Here is an 8,767-nt window from a genome sequence, read left to right as displayed (position 1 = left end):
GATGGGCCGGGAGGGCCCCGCGCGGGCCACGGCGGGCCGGCGTGCGGGCGCGCAGGCGAAGTGGGCGCGGCGGCTCGGCAAATCAAGAGCCGCCACGTGGCGCGGTGAGGGCGGCGGACATGTCCGGCCGGCTGAGGAAGAAACGTCCGGCGGCGCGGAGGGAAATTGATATAGGGTTAGGGGTGGTTTTGATCCGGAATTTTCGGGGAAGGGGTGTATATATAGGCATAGGGAGCTAGGAGAGTACAAATGAGGCACGGTTTTCGTCCACACGATCGTGATCGAACGACCGAGAGCATGGAGGTGACTTAGATGGGTTGTTGGGCTGTTTGGAGGGGGGTTTTGCTGCAACACACAAAAGGACTTTGCGGTTACCCAGTTAACCGTTAGAGCATCAAACGACCTCCAAATGGAACGAAACTTGACAGGTGGTCTACCGGTGGTATACCAAGGCCACTTGGCAAGACTCGATCCATTCCGAGAGCGTTCAACACCCGCTCACGAAAAGAAACAAGAGGGGTGCGCCGGTGCACGTGGGAGTGTCGGATTGCAAAACGGACAACGGGGAAAAAGCTCAGATGCATGAGACGAACACGTATGCAAATGAGATGCACATGATGACATGATATGAGATGCATGACATGAACAAAATGCAAAACAAAAAAGAAAAACCCGACCACGAAGGGAATATCATAACACATAGCCGAAAATGGCAATAGTTGGAGTTACAAATATGGAAAGTTACATCCGGGGTGTTACAACACTCCACCACGACGATAGGATCTCGTCCCGAGATCTAGGACTGAAAGAACTCCGGATATTCGGAACGGAGGTGATCCTCGCGCTCCCAGGTGGCTTCTCGGTCGGAATGGTGTGACCACTTCACTTTCAGGAATTTGATTGACTTGTTGCGAGTCTTGCGCTCAGTTTCTTCAAGAACAGCAACGGGGTGCTCATGATAAGACAGATCTTCTTGGAGATCAATCTCTTCGAAGTTCATGGTGCGCTCAGGTGTCTTGAAGAACTTGCGAAGCTGTGACACGTGGAACACATCGTGCACGTTCGCGAAGTTGGAGGGAAGCTCAAGTTGATAGGCGAGGTCGCCTCTTTTGCCAATGATCTTGAAAGGACCCACGTATCTAGGGGCAAGCTTCCGTTTGATGCCGAAGCGACGAGTGCCTTTCATTGGAGAGACGCGGAGGTAGACATGGTCTCGGATCTCAAAAGCCAAGTCACGGTGCTTGCTATCATAGTAACTCTTCTGGCGCGATTGCGCGGCTCTGAGATTTTCACGGATGACTTTACACATTTCTTCAGCCTCTGTAATTAAGTCGTTGCCAAGAAGTTGGCGTTCACCAGTCTCTAACCAATTGAGAGGAGTACGACACTTTCTGCCATAGAGGATTCGAATGGGGCCTTGCCCGAACTCGCTTGGAAGCTGTTGTTGTAGGAGAACTCGGCATATGGAAGACAATCTTCCCACTTCATGCCAAAGGAAATGACATAAGCCCTGAGAATATCTTCAAGGATATGATTGACTCGCTCGACTTGGCCACTAGTTTGAGGATGGAAAGCTGTGCTGAAGCGAATGTTGGTGCCCATGGCCTTCTGGAAGGAGTCCCAGAACTTAGAAGTGAAGATGCTTCCACGATATGAAGATATCAATTGTGTAATGCTGTGCAAGGAGACAATCCTGGAGGTGTATAGCTCTGCCAATTGAGCTGCTGTGATAGATTCTTTGATTGGAAGGAAATGAGCCACTTTTGTAAGCTTGTCGATGACAACGAAGATAGCATCATTTCCGCGTTTGGACTTTGGAAATCCAGTCACGAAGTCCATTTCAATATGATCAAACTTCCATTCTGGGATAGCGAGAGGTTGGAGGAGACCAGCTGGTCGTTGGTGTTCTGCTTTCACCCTTCGACAGACGTCACATTCGTTCACGAATTGAGCGATTTCTCGCTCATTTGAGTCCACCAATACGACTGCTTGAGGTCATGGTACATCTTCGTACTTCCAGGATGAATGGAAAGAAGAGAATTGTGCGCCTCGTTCATAATGACTTTCCTTAGATCACCTTTAGGAACCACAATCCGGTCCTCAAAGAACAAAGTGTCTCTGTCATCAATGCGAAAGCACTTGTATTTGGAAAGACCCTTGTCAATACCACGTTTCACCTTCTTCACCATGGTATCCAGGAGTTGTGCCTCACGAATTTGATCTTCCAAAGTAGGAGAGACTAGGAGGTTGGCAAGAAAGCCTTGAGGAACAACTTGGAGATTCAGCTTGCAGAAAGCTTCACAAAGGTCCGGTTGGAATGGCTTGAGAATTAAGCTGTTGCAATAAGCCTTCCTGCTCAAAGCATCTACAATGACATTGGCCTTGCCTGGAGTATATTCAATACTCGGATTGTACTCTTGAATCATTCTGACCCATCGAGTCTGTCTGAGGTTGAGGTTGGGCTGAGTGAAGATGTACTTGAGACTCTTGTGATCGGTGAAAATGTCCACTTTTGTTCCCAACAAGAGATGTCTCCATGTTATTAATGCATGGACAACTGCCGCCAACTCAAGATCGTGAGTGGGGTAGTTCTTTTCGTTGGGCTTCAACTGACGAGAGGTATAGGCCACAACTTTCTTCTCTTGCATTAACACAGCACCGAGACCTTGAAGAGAAGCATCACAGAAAACTTCAAATGGCTTGGATTCGTCAGGAGGAGTCAAGACAGGAGCTGTGACGAGTTTCTCTTTGAGAGTGTTGAAAGCAATGTCACACTCAGGAGACCAGACATACTTCACATGCTTCTGGAGGAGGTTGGAAAGAGGCTTTGCAATCTTAGAGAAATTCTCAACGAATCTTCGGCAATAGCTTGCAAGACCAAGAAAACTGCGAAGCTGCTTGACATTCTGAGGAGGTTCCCAATTTACAATTGCAGACACCTTCTCGGGATTAACAGCAATGCCCTTGGCAGAGATGATATGACCAAGGTAAAGAACTTCATCAAGCCAAAACTCACATTTGGAAAACTTCGCATAGAATTGATACTCTCTAAGCTTGTCGAGCACCAATCGCAAATGTTTGGCATGATCCTTCTTATTCTTGGAGAAGACCAAGATATCATCGAGATACACCAGGACGAATTCATTGGTATAGGGATTAAAGATGAAATTCATCATCCGAGAGAATGTTGGAGGAGCATTGACAAGGCCAAAAGACATGACAGTATATTCATAAGAACCAAAGCTTGTTCTGAATGCTGTCTTGGGAATATCTTTTTCACGAATGCGAATCTGATGATAACCCATTCGAAGGTCAAGCTTGGAGAATACTTTAGCACCTTTGAGTTGCTCAAATAGCTCATTGATGTTGGGAAGTGGATACTTGTTCTTAATTGTCTTCTTGTTCAATGGACGGTAGTCGACACAAAGTCGGTCTGTGTCATCCTTCTTCTGGACAAAAAGAACACCACAACCCCATGGAGAAGAACTCGGTCTGATCAAACCCAGATGCTCTTGTTCATCGAGCTGTTTCTTCAATTCTTTCAGCTCCTTGGGTCCCAGCTTGTAAGGACGCTTGCAAACGGGTTCAGTGCCAGGCTCTAGATCGATAACGAACTCAACTGGCCGGTGAGGAGGCATAACCGGAAGCTCTTCTGGAAAGACATCTTGGTACTCACAAACGACTGGAATTTGAGAAATAGCATTCAACTCGCCCTTCTCATTGATAGAAAATAACCGAATGGTTTCATCACGAGCGGCATAGATGATAACATCCTCAGAAGAGTGTGTCAATTTAATTTCCCTGGCAGCACAATCAAGTTGAGCCTTGTGCTTAGAAAGCCAGTCCATCCCGAGAATTAGATCAATATCCGAGTCACCAAGAACAATTGGAGAAGACAGAAATTTATAGTTGCCCAAGTTGATAGAGACATCGGGAGCAACCAAACTAGAAGTCATAAGCTTTCCGGGAGAAACAACTTGCATAACTTTGGATAAAATCTCTGTGTCAACATTGCGCTTCGATGCAAATGGGTATGACATGAAAGAATGCGATGCACCAGTATCAAATAAAACTTTTGCAGGAATATCATTAACTGAGAGATTACCCATTATCACATCAGTAGATTCCTCCGCTTGAGCTGCATTCATCATGTTCACCTTTGCAGACTTGGGATTATGCTTGACCACTGCATTGCTGGAAGATCTCACAGGAGGAGGAGGCGGAAGGCGCCTTTGGTTGAAGCACTTGTTAGCATAGTGACCTTTCTGCTCACACTTGTTGCAAGTCACCTCTGAGAGTGGACGATGATAAGGAGCATTCGACTTTGGAGCTTGATTCTGAGACTTGTTCTGATAGCCAGGGTTGGGTGGGTGGGAAGATCCATGGCCACCTTTGTTCTTCTGCTGGAAAGGCTGACGAAACGGAGGAGGAGGAGGCAACCAGAACTTCTGTTGCTTAGCAGCCACTAGTGAGGAAGAAGAAGACTGAACTGCGTCCCTGCCTCTCTTCTTAGAAGCCTCACACTTGAGCTGAGCAGCCTCTTGATTCAGTGCCATGTTGTAGAAATCATCATACTTGGTCGGCTCAAAAAGCACGAGAGGTAATTGCAGATCTTCTCTGAGGCCACCTCTGAATTGATAGATCATGCTCTTTTCATCAGGAACGTCTTGCTTAGCCAAGCGAGCGAGTTTCTGAAACTGAGTATTGTATTGATACACGGACATGCTGCCTTGCTTGAGATTGCGGAACTCCTCACGCTTGCTCTCAACAACACTTTGTGGAATGTGGTGAGCTTTGAAGTCTCGGCGGAAATCATCCCAGGTAATCACACGACCTCCTCTGGAATCTTTGTATTGTTGATACCACTCGGCAGCTTGATCCTTGAGTTGAAAAGAAGCGAACTTGACAAAGTCCTCAGGCCTGACATTGCTACATTCAAAATGCTTGTTGATGTCCACGAGCCAATCATCGGCGTCTGTGGCCTCGGCACAGTAGCTGAAAGACTTCGGCTGATTTGCGAGGAGCTGGTCGAGGGTAGCGAAGTGAGGCTGATTGTTGCCTTGACCTTGATTTCCTTGGTTGCCTTGCCTTTGGGTACGCTCTTGCAAGAGTTGCAAAATCATCTGAGCATTGGCGTTGGTGGCTGACATGATAGCTTGCCATGCCTCCGGAGGCGGAGGTGGTGGCGGAGGGTTCGCCTGACTCCCCTCATTGCGTTCCAGATTCTGACGCATTGGCGGAGCCATCTTGAAGAGGGTGACATCCGTTAGCATCTTGATAGACAAATAGACAAGTTGAATCAACGGATAGAAATTGCAACATATAGTCTTCACAATAAACATTCGAACGAGGATGAACGAATGAATTCCATAGTAAATCATCACACTTCCATTAAGGTGAGAAGCCACTTGATAAGAGACTGATGAATAAAATAAAAAGGTACGACTGGAACAAATAAGTGGTAAGGATTACCCAATCGCACACCAAATATCTGCGGGAAGAAATGCTAAGAGCTACATGAATCCCACCTATAAACTCCCGAAACTTTATGGTTATGCAATATGGTGTTGGGGATACAAGGGACACAAAATATATCACCCAAACTAGCAATCCCTAGATCTAGCTGTATCCATCCGTCAACACATAACCAAGAAACCTTCAGAAATCGTGTACCTCAACCTTCGAAAAGCATCCGTTATATGAGTTATGGCAATACTCCCGATCTCCCACCCCAGTACTGGGTGGCGTCGAGGTGATCTCATAAACAACTGCATAAAATCGATTTTCGATGTCGGCGAAACTCAGGTATTCCAGAACTGCAACGATAAAATTGTGACGACAACACCTCGGAGCTCAACTCCCCGGGACACTGCCACAACCCCTAAATGTCAGGAGGCACCAAGAACAATGTTCTCGTCACAAAACCATCGGAACAATTCTAAGATACCCGCGTGATCCTAAATTTTTTTTAGTGAAATTTGAGGAGAGAAGAGTCAAAACTTCTACGTCAGGAGGCCTCACCAGAGCGACGAAGTGACTGAGGAGTAAAAAGAATCCTACTCTACGATATATATAATCCTAAGACTCAAAACATTTTTGTTCCAGACTTAACAACGCCAGCGATTCGATCAAGCAAGGGGCTCCTAAGTCGGGGATGGCTCTGATTACCAACTTGTAACGCCCACGATGTGGCTATATCTCCCACGTGTCGAGGCACGACTTAGATGCATAACCGCATTGTAGGTATTGTCGCAAGAAGGGTCATCTTCACACAATCCCATGTAATGAACAAGAAACGGATAACGAGAGTTGGCTTACAATCGCCACTTCACACAATACATAAATAAATTCATACATCATCCAAAATCCACACATAGACCGACTACGGTCAAATCCAAATGAAAATAACACAACCCCAAATGCTAGATCCCCGATCGTCCCAACTGGGCTCCACTACAGATCATCAAGAAACGAAACATAGTAACGACCACGTTCCTCGTCGAACTCCCACTTGAGCTCAGTTGCGTCATCTGCACTGGCATCGTCGGCACCTGCAACTGTTTTGGTAGAATCTGTGAGTCACGAGGACTCAGCAATCTCACATCCGCGAGATCAAGACTATTTAAGCTTATAGCAAAGGATGGTGTAATGAGGTGGAGCTGCAGCAAGCACTAAGCATATATGGTGGCTAACATACGCAAATGAGAGCGAGAAGAGAAGCAACGCAACGGTCGCGAAGCTAGAAATGATCAAGAAGTGATCCTGAAACTGCTTACGTTCATGCATAACTCAAACCGTGTTCACTTCCCGGACTCCGCCGAGAATAGACCATCACGGCTACACACACGGTTGATGTATTTTAATTAAGTCAAGTGACAAGTTCTCTACAACCGAACATTAACAAATTCCCATCTGCCTCATAACCGCGGGCACGGCTTTCGAAAGATAATACCCTGCAGGGGTGTCCCAACTTAGCCCATTATAAGCTCTCACGGTCAACGAAGGATAAACCTTCTCCCGGGAAGACCCGATCAGTCTCGGAATCCCGGTTTACAAGACATTTCGATAATGGTAAAACAAGACCAGCAAAGCCACCCGAATGTGCCGAAAAATCCCGATAGGAGCTGCACATATCTCGTTCTCAGGGCATACCGGATGGGCAAGATGTCGGGTTGGCATAGACCCTGGTTGCCCAGGGGGCGCCGGACATCACCCAATTTGGGCCAGCACTCGAAGGAGCACTAGTCCGGGGGTTTAAAATAAAGATGACCCTCGGGCTCCCGAAAACCCGAGGGAAAAAGGCTTAGGTGGCAAATGGTAAAACCAAGGTTAGGCCTTGCTGGAGGAGTTTTATTCAAGGCGAACTGTCAAGGAGGTCCAATAAATCACCCAACCGCGTAAGGAACGCAAACTCAAGGAACATAATACCGGTATGACGGAAACTAGGGCGGCAAGAGTGGAACAAAACACCAGGCATAAGGCCGAGCCTTCCACCCTTTACCAAATATATAGATGCATTAATTAAATAAGAGATATTGTGATATTCCAAAAATATCCATGTTCCAACATGGAACCAGCTTCCACTTCACCTGCAACTAGCAACGCTATAAGAAGGGCTGAGCAAAAGCAGTAACTTAGCCAAACAAAGGTTTGCTAGGAAAGGATGGTTAGAGGCTTGACATGGAAATATGGGAGGCATGATATAGCAAGTGGTAGGTAGCGCAGCATAGCAATAGAACGAACAACTAGCAAAGCAAAGATAGAAGTGATTTCGAGGGTATGGTCATCTTGCCTGCAAGGTTCTCAGAGTTGTCGAAAGCTTGATCCTCGTAAGCGTACTCAACAGGTTCCTCGTTCACAAACTCGTCTCCCGGCTCTACCCACAGCAAGAACACAAGCAATGGAACCACAATCAATCACGGGAAATGCACAAGCAACATGATGCAAAACATGCATGATATGCGAGATGTGGTATGCGATGCATATGCGTGCTCTGGAAGAAAAAGAATGAACAAGGAAGTAACTTGGCAAACCAAGTATGCCACTGGAAAGGTGAGACGATTTCGGTCGAAATCGATATAAAGATCACCGGAAACGGATGCACGGTTTGCAAATGGCAAGCAAAACAAGTATGACACGATTCTGCGATCAACAACATGATAGCACTTAGAATACATCAAGTAACTATGCTACAGCACTCCAACATAGCAACAAAGCATATAATCTACAGAAGATGCTTGAAAAAAGATGAACACTCAGCTACGGCTAGATCACATCATAACAGGTTCAAACAAGCATGGCAAAAGTGCAAAAGATATCAGGTTCACAGACTTAGTGAAATTACTAGACATGGCAGAAACAGCATCAGGTAGCAAATGTTCAGAGCAAGAAAAACACATGCTATAGGAACCTAACATAGCAAAACAAGGCATGGCATGGATCTACTAAATGCATAGAAGAAAAATCCCTTATTGACCATGAGCCAAAAAGGATCAGAAGATATGATGGCACTCATGTAAACATAGCAAGTTTCGTTAACAGATTTCAGACAGTAGAAAACAGAGCATGGCAGTAAACAGAATTATGAAGGCATCTTGGTGAGCTTAATTCACTCATCACAAAGCAATGCATGACAAAGCAAGCATACCTACAGCAAGATGGCATGTTTATAAATCTATCCATGGCAAGAGCAAGTTCATAGCATGTATGGATCAACTACAACAACCTTGGCAATATTGAATATCATGTTAACAATCTGCCAGGAATA

Source organism: Triticum aestivum, chromosome 4D (assembly GCF_018294505.1).
Source record: "Triticum aestivum cultivar Chinese Spring chromosome 4D, IWGSC CS RefSeq v2.1, whole genome shotgun sequence".
NCBI classification, from domain to species: domain Eukaryota; kingdom Viridiplantae; phylum Streptophyta; class Magnoliopsida; order Poales; family Poaceae; genus Triticum; species Triticum aestivum.
Note: the sequence above shows the minus strand (reverse complement) of the source record.